Raw genomic sequence first — 10,617 nt, forward strand, 5'->3', positions numbered from 1 at the left:
GCCAATTCTATTAATCTACTCCCACCTTCTCACCAAATCAAAGCAGGCCCATTCCCTTGGTGTGGCCATCTCTGCAAAGCATTAAGCGACAAACTGCTCAAACTGCAGAGGAAACTAGCTTACACTAATTTGAGAAATGACTAATAACTCCATACCCTCTTATGGGCACTTGTAGATTATTATATTTTTTAAATAAAATATAGTCATATTATACAAATTTGAAAAAAAAGAGAAAAGGAAAACTAAGCCCATAATCCCACCACCCTAAAACAACCATCATTTTAAAAAATTATTTTGGTGTATTTCCTTACAGTTATTTTCTTAAGTGTTTTACTTGTGTAGTCTCAGAATGTACACAAAAATTTTTAATATTTTAGTATAAACATAACCATATTCTTAGATCCTAACCTCTGTATGTGTGTGTATATAAATATTAAAGAAGGTGTTTATTAACTTTTAAAGAATGAATGTTTGGATGATTTAAAAAGTAAAATATAAGAGCTTATAATTTATGTTTGTTTGGGGTTGGGGAAGAGATATTTTAGAAGAGGAGAATTATAGGAGGGCTGTCTTTGCCTAGGAGTCTGACCCCTGAGGACAGGTCCCCTAAGATTTCTGGTTTTCAGCTTCATATCTTGCATACCTTTTGAAAAACAGATCCTTTGAAACAATAAGATTTTTTAAAGTATGGTTTCTAAAGTATCTGATGGCAGGCATTGAATGTAGGGTCTGCATTTGGGGACTGCCTATAAAACATTTGACTGCTCTCATTCTTTGTTGATATTACAAACTTTAGTCCTTGTAAGTCTAAAATGTACTTTTAAGAAACCTAACTCACCAACCTGATCTTTTATTTTAATATTTAGGATTGTTCGGATAGAGTTGAGGATTTACATGTAACTTCATTTAAGCATCTTGAAAAAGCAAAATCAAGAGCAAGGCTTTTAGGAAAGAGCCCAAATGATAGCCATAATCAGTTAAAACGCTCTGCAAGACCGTATACTGCTCCAGAGGTTAACAAACGAGAAAGCTACGCTGGAAAATTTACAAGTCCTCGAATGGTTTCAGCAGGCTTAGTTCATATAAATGATTCAGTCCCAGATTATGAAATCCATAAAATGCGGCCAAAAAAAAAATTAAAAGAGTATATTGAAAAACGTTCGCTCATTTGTGATATTATCCAGATGTTAAACAGTTCAGAATGACGTGTGAGGCCAACAGTCAGAATGTCATTTCTCCAATTAACAAAATGGTTTGGAGATCTGTCCTTTTGTGTGATAGAAGTCAGTAACCAAATTTCATCTTGTTAGAACCATTTTGTTTTAATTAAAATGAAAAAGAAACACTTTTGATGTAAATGTGTTTTGTTTATGAATCTTAGAGAACCTCAGAGATACATAGTCATATTAGTGAAGTTTTATTTCCCAACTTTTCCCCTTTTTCACTATTCTCTGATTTTCCAAATCTTTGCTATGCCCTAAATTATCCCTGACCACCCAGTGTCAGGGTCTCTATTTGCAGTTATGTATGTTCAGCCTTTTGTTATGAATATACTTTAACTCTTCAGCTCTAGATTCAACAGTATGCAATTCCCTGGGCCTATAGAACATCTATTAATTTCAATATCATCTGATACTACAACTTTTTACACTATAAAGATAATAAAAAACAAGTTTCATACTACTAATTCCTGAGGCTTCTAATACACTGGAGTGACTTTCTAGCTTACTCGAAAAACTATGAGACAGCCTCTTTAATAACATGAAACTCAGGAAGAAACTGTATAAAACAAACTGCATTAAAAATTATCTAGCTAAATCAGCATAGGATTTAAATTAAGAGACTTTTGAGAATTGGTTCTATTCTTATCAAATACAATATTTGAACCTTGCTGAACTTTGGTTCACTCTTGAGGAGTAAGAATTTCAATTTATAGAATTTTTGTCAGTTTCCATTTTTCTACCATAAATCATAAAGTTTATGGAGTTTAAATAGAATTGGCTGATGGAAAACATAATTTCTGATCATTCATTTAATGCCATAATCAAGGTAGTAATTTGGGGGGGGGGGAGACCAAGAATTTCTAGTAATTCTCAAAGTTGCCAGTACATATATCAATCAGCGTGTGACTGGGAAAGCACAATTACCTCTGGATCTTTCAAGTAGAAGGAACACAGGGAATTGGTTTCATGGGTGATGGAACCAAGGCTAAGAAACTAAAAGGGATGCTATGGCAATCCAGAGATTGGCAAGAGCAGAAAGTGATAGCACCCCTCAGATAGGACATCAGGAAGAAGTGGTGTGACCAGTGTCCTAAAGCCAGAATACAAAGAAGATACAGCCACTGACAGAGACACCACAAGAAACAGGGGAGTGGGGAAGGGGGTGAGAAATAACTATGTTTCTTCTTTCTCATCCTGCTCTCTAATCTCCTGCTATTGCCTCCCTGGAAACCAGAGAGAGTGAGGGGGCATGGGAAATGTAGTTCCCAGTGAAGCAGAGCAGAGGAAAAGTGGAGAAATGGATTTGAGAGCTAACAGGCAACTAACCAGCAGTACTTATGGGGAAAACCATTGATCTAGCTTGCAGTAAAGGAGGAAATATTTACTAGATGGAAATCTCAAGTCACTTTGCCTCATTAAACTTTTAACAGCAATATTGTGACACAGTCAAAAATTTCCTACCATGGAAATAAAATTAATATGCCAAAGATTTTGCTAAACACTACGTTCTCATGAATAAGAAGACAGTATTCTCAAGGAGTCCACAGTCTACTGGGACATAAACACAAAAGTAGTTATAGTAGAGTTGTGTAAGTGCTGTTGGGGAAAGTACTATAGAAACTCAGGGGAGGTCATTTTGGCCAAGGTGAATCCTTCAGAAAGCAGATACCAAGATGAGATTAGCCATGTACAGTAGGCAGAATAATAACCCCTCCCCCACCAACATACAAACATCCCAATCCCAGGAAACTGTGACTATGTTACCTTACATGGCAAAAGAGATTTTGCAGCTATAATTAAATTAATGATCTGGAGATGGAGAGACTATCCTGGATTATCTGGGTGGGCCCAACATAATCAAAAGGATTTTATAAGACAGAAGCAGAAGGGTCAAGTCAGAGAGAGAGGTGTGATCACTGAAACAGAAGCTGAAGTAATGCTGACCCGTGAAGCAAAAGAAGGCAGGTAGCTTCTAGAAGCTGGAAAAGGCAGAAAATTCTCCTCTAGAGCCTGCAGAAGGAATGTAGCCCTGCCAAATCATTTTACAATTCTGACCTCCAGAACTGTAAGATAATAGACTTGTGGTGTTTGAAGTCATTACCACTTTGTGGTAATTTGTTACAACAGTGATAAAAAAATAATTGATACAGCATGCCAGGAGCCTATGGTGCAAAATTTAAGGCATTCACTGTCAGGGTGAGGCTATCAATATCTACTGGGATGGTTAATTTTTCGTGTCAATTTGACTGGGCTACAGTGTGCCCAGTTACATGATCAAACAGTATTCTGGGTCTTTCTGTGAAAGCATTTTTGGATGAAATTAACATCTAAGTCTGTAGACTGAAAAACCAGATTGCCCTCCTTGATGTGGGTGGGCCTCATCAGTTGAAGGCCTGAACAGAAGAAAAAGGCTGATCCTCCCCTGAGAGAGAATCCCTCCTGCCTGACTGCCTTCACACTGGGATATCAGCTTTATCCTGCTTTTGGAGTCGAACTGAAACATCAGCTCATCCTAAGTCTTCAGCCTGCCAGCCTTTGATTTGGAACTACACCACTGCTTCTCCAGCTTGCCTACTCACCTTGCAGATCTGGGATTTGTCTGCCTCTATAATCATGTGAGCCAATTCCTTATTTAAAAAATCCATTGGGGGGATGGAGATCAAGATGGCAGAATACAAGGACATGGAGCTCACCTCCTCCACAAATATATAAAAATAATCTATACGTGGAACGATTCTCACGGAATACTTACTGAACGCTGGCAGAAGATCTCATACAACCAAAGCTGCACGAAAGATCACCATGTAAACTGGGTAGGACAAAAGGGGGGAAAAAGAGTAATTGGAATGGGACCTGCACCCCTCGGAGGGAGCTGTGAAAGGGAAAAAGTTCCCTCACCCTGGGAACCACTTTCACCAGCTGGGAGGTCAGAGGGGACAGATAGGGAGCTTCAGAGGCTCAGAAGAGAGTGTAGCAGCCGGTTTGCGGCAGGCAGGAGAGAGAGAGGGACCAGGACAGACAGTCCTTGCCACCTCACTGCACTTCCCAGCCCAAGACATGCACCCCCCCCCCCCCCCGAAATCTGAGATTACTGCCACTCCTACAACGGGTCGGGTACGCGACTTCAGTGGATTTATACCAGTGGCTTTGTGAGTGCAGTGCCTGAGGGACATCCAAGCTGATTACCAGCACTCCCCAGCTGAGGCGGGTCTGGTGCCAGGAGCAGCAGGTTTTGTGGGTGCACACAAGCAGAAGCAGGGCTGAAATCTGAGCTGAGTACCAGCATTCCCACAGCGGAGGCAGGGCCGAGGGCAGTGCCAACAACAGTGTATTTTGTGAGCACGTGCACTAGGTAACAGGTGATGGCACAGAGTGCCCGTCCCAGTGGACAGCCCCTGGAGAGGAATATGGATCAGCTCCTTTCCCAGAGGGAGTGCTCCAGTCCCACCTACCTCACAGTGCAGCTTAGAACTGGATCTGGGGGCTTCTACTCCAACAACTGGCAAGCAGACCCTGCTCTCGATAGGGCTGTGACAACCACAGGGCAAAGAGGAGGCCCTGCCCAACATCCAGTGCAAGCTCTGGTCATCACAACACCAATCATACCCCGTGTATCAAGGGGATGATGGCCAGCTAACTCTGAGGAAAGACATGGCAGGCATCCACACCAAAAATAATGGACTCATGGAGGCTACACAGGGATGCTCCCACATAAAAACGGCCCTTTGAGACCACAGTAGATGATTGTTTCCCCTAAATTCAGAGTCAAAGAAATATAAGTGGAAAAGCCGAGGAAACACTCCCAATTAAAAGAAAAGAAATCCCCTGAAAGAACAAACAATGAAACAGACCTCTCCAGCCTGCCAGACTCCACGTTCAAAAAGGAGGTAATAAAAATGCTGAAGGAATTAAGAAAGGCTGTCAATAGAAATGCAGGTCACTGTAACAAGGAAACAGAAACAATAAAGAGGAGCCAATCAAAATTAGACAACTCAATTGTTGAGATGAAAACCAAACTAAAGGCAATAAAATACCAAACTAAATAATGCAGAGGAACAAATAAGTGATCTGGAAGATAGAATAATGGAAATCACCCAATCATAACAGCACGCAGAAAGACAAATGAAAAAAAAGAAAGCAACATACGAGACCTATGGGCTGATATAAAGGATGCCAAGCTGTGCATAATAGGGATCCCAGGAGGAGAGGAGAAAGGGGGATCTAAAATGTACTTGAAGAAATTATGGCTGAAAACTTCCCAAACCTAATGAAGCAGATATCCAGGTAAAGGAAGCACAGAGGGTCCCAAACAAGATGAACCCAAACAGACCTATACCAAGACATATCATAATTAAAAGGGCAGAAGTTAAAGACAGGATTCTAAAGGCAGCAAGAGAAAAACAAAGAGTTAGTTACAAGAGAACCCCCATAATGCTATTTGCTGATTTCTCTACAGAAACTTTGCAGGCCAGAAGGGAATAGCAAAATGCATTCAAAGTCCTGAAAGGGAAAAACCCACAACCTAGGATACTCTACCCAGCAAGATTATCATTTAGAATAGAAGAAAAAATTAAAGAATTTCTCAGGCAAGCAAAAACTAAAAGAATACAGCAATACTGAGTCTACCCTAAAAGAAATATTGAAAGGTTTTCTCTAAATAGAAAAGAAACAAGACCCATAGGAAAGGGAAAATCAAAATAGGGAAAAGCAAGTATATAAAATGATTGTACACCACTTGAATAAGCCAGTACATAGATAAAAAAAAAAATCAAAAAATTTTGTGAAAGCAATTATAACTACAATGAACAGCAAAAGGATAAACATGAAAATGTAAAATAGGACATCAAAATCATAAAATGGGGGAAGGAAATAAGAAAATGTAGATTTTTTAGAATGTGTTTGAGCTTATAGGACCACCAGTCTAAAGCAAGTAGACACAGTAATGAGTTAACATACTTGAAAACCAGGGTAACCACAAATCAAAAACATACAAAAGATTCACAAAAACCAACCAAAAAGAACTCAAGTATAATATAAAAGAAAACCAGTTGCATCATTTGCAACCATTCTGTAGGTAGTCTTTTCATTTTGTTTATGGTTTTCTTTGCTATGTAAAAGCTTTTAAGTTTAATTAGGGTCCGCCGCCATTTTAAATCCAGCTCCATACAATGCTCCGCCACTGTTGCGGCCACGACTCAGACTGCGTGACAGCACCCACCAGCCAACAATTCTGCCGCCATGGAGGATATAAATCAGTACAGTAACACAGAGGAATTTGCAGAGGGATCGAAGATTAACGTGAGCAAGAATCAGCAGGATGACGGTAAAATGTTTATTGGAGGCTTGAGCTGGGATACAAGTTAAGAAAGATCTGACTGAATATTTGTCTCAACTTGGGGAAGTTGTAGACTGCACAATTAAAACAGATCCAGTCACTGAAAGATCAAGAGGATCTGGATTTGTGCTTTTCAAAGATGCTGCTAGTGTTGATAAGGTTTTGGAAGTTAAAGAACACAAACTGGATGGCAAAGTGCTAGATGCTAAAAAGGTCAAAGCTTTAAAAGGGAAGGAACCCCCCAAAAGGTTTTTTGTGGGTGGACTGAGCCCAGATACTTCTGAAGAACAAATTAAAGAATATTTTGGAGGCTTTGGAGAGATTGAAAATATTGAACTTCCCATGGATACAAAAGCAAATAAGAGGATTTTATTACATATACAGACAAAGAGCCAGTAAAGAAATTGTTAGTAAGCAGTTATCATCAAATTGGTCCTGGGAAGTGTGAAATCAAAGTTGCACATACAGGCAACAAAAAAGAGGAAGATGTGCTGTAGCTGGTGGATGAGGTGGTGCTGGAGTCGTGACTGAGGTCAGGGCCAAAACTGGAACCAAGTAATAATTATTATGATCAAGGATATGGAAATTACAATAGCGCCTATGGTGGTGATCAACACTATAGTGGCTATGGCTGCTATGATTATTCTGGGTATAACTAGGAACTACGGATACGGACAAGGATATGCAGACTACAGTGACCAAGAAAGCACTTATGGCAAGGCATCTCAAGGGGGTGGCAGTCACCAAAACAATTGCCAGCCATACTATAAGGGGACATTGAAGAAAACAGGAGGAGATTGCTTGCAGGATGACACTGAAGACTGGTCTTCCGTTGATCTAAGATGATTATTCTATAAAAGACTTTCTAGTGTACAAGACACAACTGTATCCAACTGTATATAGCCGCCAATTCGTTTTAACTTTGTCTTCTGCTGTGTTATGACTCAATGTGGATTTGTGTTTACACAAATTTTATTTGTATGATTTCATGTTAAACCTCAAATAAATGCTTCCTTATGTGTTAAAGAAAAATAGATAATTTGAGCAGGCTGATCACTAGAAGTGAAACAGAATCTGTAATTTTAAAAACTCCCTGCAAACAAAAGTCCAGGACTGGATGGCTTCACTGGGTAATTCTACCAAACATACAAAGAAGAACTTATACTAATCCTTCTCAAATTCTTCCAAAAGATTGAAGAGGAGGGAACACTCCCAAAGTCATTCTATGAAGCCACCATCACCCTAATACCAAAACCAGATAGAAACACTGCCAAAAAGAAAATTACAGGCCAATATCTTTGATGAATATAGATGCAAAAATTCTCAACAAAATACTACCACACTGAATCCAACAACACATACAAAAGATCATACACCACGACCAAGTTGGATTCATCCCAGGGTCACGAGGATGGTTCAACATATGCAAATCAATCAATGTGATAAAGAAATGACAAAACCACATGATCTCAATAGATGCAGAAAAAGCATTTGATAAAATTCAACATCCATTCATGACAGCAAAAAAAATCTTACCCAAGTGGGCACAGAGCGAACATATCTCAACATAATAAAAGCTATTTATGACAAACCTACAGCCAACATAACACTCAACAGTGAAAAGTTGAAAGTTTTCCCACTAAAATCTGGAGCAAGACAAGGATGCTAACTTTCACCACTTCTATTCAACATAGTATTGGAAGTCCTAGCCACAGCAATCAGATAAGAAAAAGAAACAAAACATATCCAAATTGGAAGGGAAGAGGCAAAATCGTCATTATATGCAGATGACATGAGACTATACATAGAAAACCCTAAAGACTCCACACAAAAACTACTAAAAGTGATAAACGAATTCAGCAAGGTAGCAGGATATAAGATTAACATACAGAAATCTGTTGCATTTCTTTACACTAACAATGAACTATCAGAAAGAGAAAGTTAAAAAAAAATCCCTTTTAAAATTGCATCAAAAAGCATAAAATACTTAGGAGTAAACCTGACCAAGGTGAAAGACTTCAACACTGAGAACTATAAAACACTAATAAAGGAAACTGAAGATGATTCAAAGAAATGGAAAGATATCCCATGTGCTTGGATTGGAAGAATATTGTTAAAATGGCCATACTACCCAAAGCAATCTACAGATTTAATGTGAACCCTATCAAATTACCCATGACATTTTTCATAGAACTAGAACAAATAATCCTAAAATTTATATGGAACCATAAAAGACCCAGAATTGCCAATGCAGTCCTGAGGAAAAGGAACAAAGCTAGAGGCATAACTCTCCCAGACTTCAGACAGCACTACAAAGCTACAGTAATCAAAACAAAATGGTATTAGCACAAAAACAGACATATGGATCAATGGAACAGAACAGAGAGCCCAGAAATAAACCCACACACCTATGGTCAATTAATCTTCGACAAAAGAGGCAACAATATACAATGGAGAAAAGACAGTCTCTTCAGCAAGTGGTGTTGGGAAAGCTGGACAGCTGCATGTAAATAAATGAAGTTAGTACACTCCCTCACACCATACACAAAAATAAACTCAAAATGGCTTAAAGACTTAAATATACGACATGACACCATAAAACTCCTAGAAGAGAACATAGGCAAAACATTCGCTGACATAAATCATAGCAATGTTTTCTTAGGTCAGTTTCCCAAGGCAAAAGAAATAAAAGCATAAACAAACAAATGGGACCTAGTCAAACATATGTTTTTGCACTGCAAAGGAAACCATAAACAAAATGAAAAGACAACCTACAGAATGGGAGGAAATATTTGCAAACGATGTGACTGACAAGGGCTTAATGTCCAAATATACAAAGAGCTCATACAGCTCAATATCAAAAAAGCAAAAAGCCCAATCAAAAAATTGGCAGACGAGCTAAATAGACATTTCTCCAAAGAAGACATTCAGATGGCAAAAAGGCACATGAAAAGATGCTCAACATCACTAATTATTAGAGAAATGCAAATCAAAACTACAATGAGGTATCACCTCACACCAGTCAGAATGGCCATCATTAAAAAGTCTACAAATAACAAATGCTGGAGAGGGTGTGAAGAAAAATGAACCCTGCTACATTGTTGGTGGGAACGTAAATTGGTACAGCCACCATGGAAAATAGTATGGAGGTTCCTTAAAAAACTAAAAATAGAGGTACCATATGATCCAGCAATTCCACTCCTGGGCATATACGTGGAGAAAACTCTAATTTGAAAAGATACATGCACCCCAATGCACTATTTACAATAGCCAAGACATGGAAGCAACCTAAGTGTCCACTGACATGAATGGCTAAAGAAGATGTGAGATATATATATATATATATAAAATCCATGTTACTGCAAATGGCATTATTTCATTCTTTGTTATTGCTGAGTGGAATACTTTCTACTGTGTGTGTGTGTGTGTGTGTGTGTGTGTATGGATTATCATACTAAGTGAAGTAAGTCAGAAAGAGAAAGACAAATATCATATGATATCATGTATATGTGGAATCTAAAATATGATACAAATGAACTTATTTATAAAACAGAAACAAACTCACAGATACAGAACACAAACTTATGGTTATCAAAGGGGGAAGTGGTTGGAGGGATAAATTAGGAGTTGGGATTAACAGATACACACTACTGTATATAAAAAAACAATAAGGACCTACTGTATAGCACAGGGAACTATATTCAATATCTTGTAATAACCTATAATGGAAAAGAATCTGAAAAAGAACATGTGATTATATCCATATATCTCTCTCTATATATATATCAATATATATACCTACATATATACATATATGACTTTGATGTACACCTGAAACTAACACAACATTGTAAATCAACTATACTTGAAAAAAAAAAAATCCACTGGTTCAGCTTCTCTGGAGAACCCTAACACAGTGGACCTGAGAGGCACTGTTTCCCGGCCTCCACAGTCCTGCTTCGCAGTACACATATTGACTCTCCACACAGATTTGAGAGCACCTCCTCTGTGGTTCCTGTGAGCCTCTCTTGCTGAGGGGAAATGAGAAGGAGGAGGTTA

At 38.6% G+C, this 10,617-nt stretch overlaps 1 pseudogene; it reads left to right on the forward strand.

The window, feature by feature from the left end:
• Positions 1-6,446: 6,446 nt before the first annotated feature.
• LOC137764610 (heterogeneous nuclear ribonucleoprotein D-like pseudogene) lies at positions 6,447-7,404 on the forward strand (annotated as a pseudogene).
• The last annotated feature ends 3,213 nt before the right edge of the window (positions 7,405-10,617 follow it).

The sequence above is a fragment of the Eschrichtius robustus genome, chromosome 5 (genome assembly GCF_028021215.1).
Source record: "Eschrichtius robustus isolate mEscRob2 chromosome 5, mEscRob2.pri, whole genome shotgun sequence".
NCBI lineage: Eukaryota > Metazoa > Chordata > Mammalia > Artiodactyla > Eschrichtiidae > Eschrichtius > Eschrichtius robustus.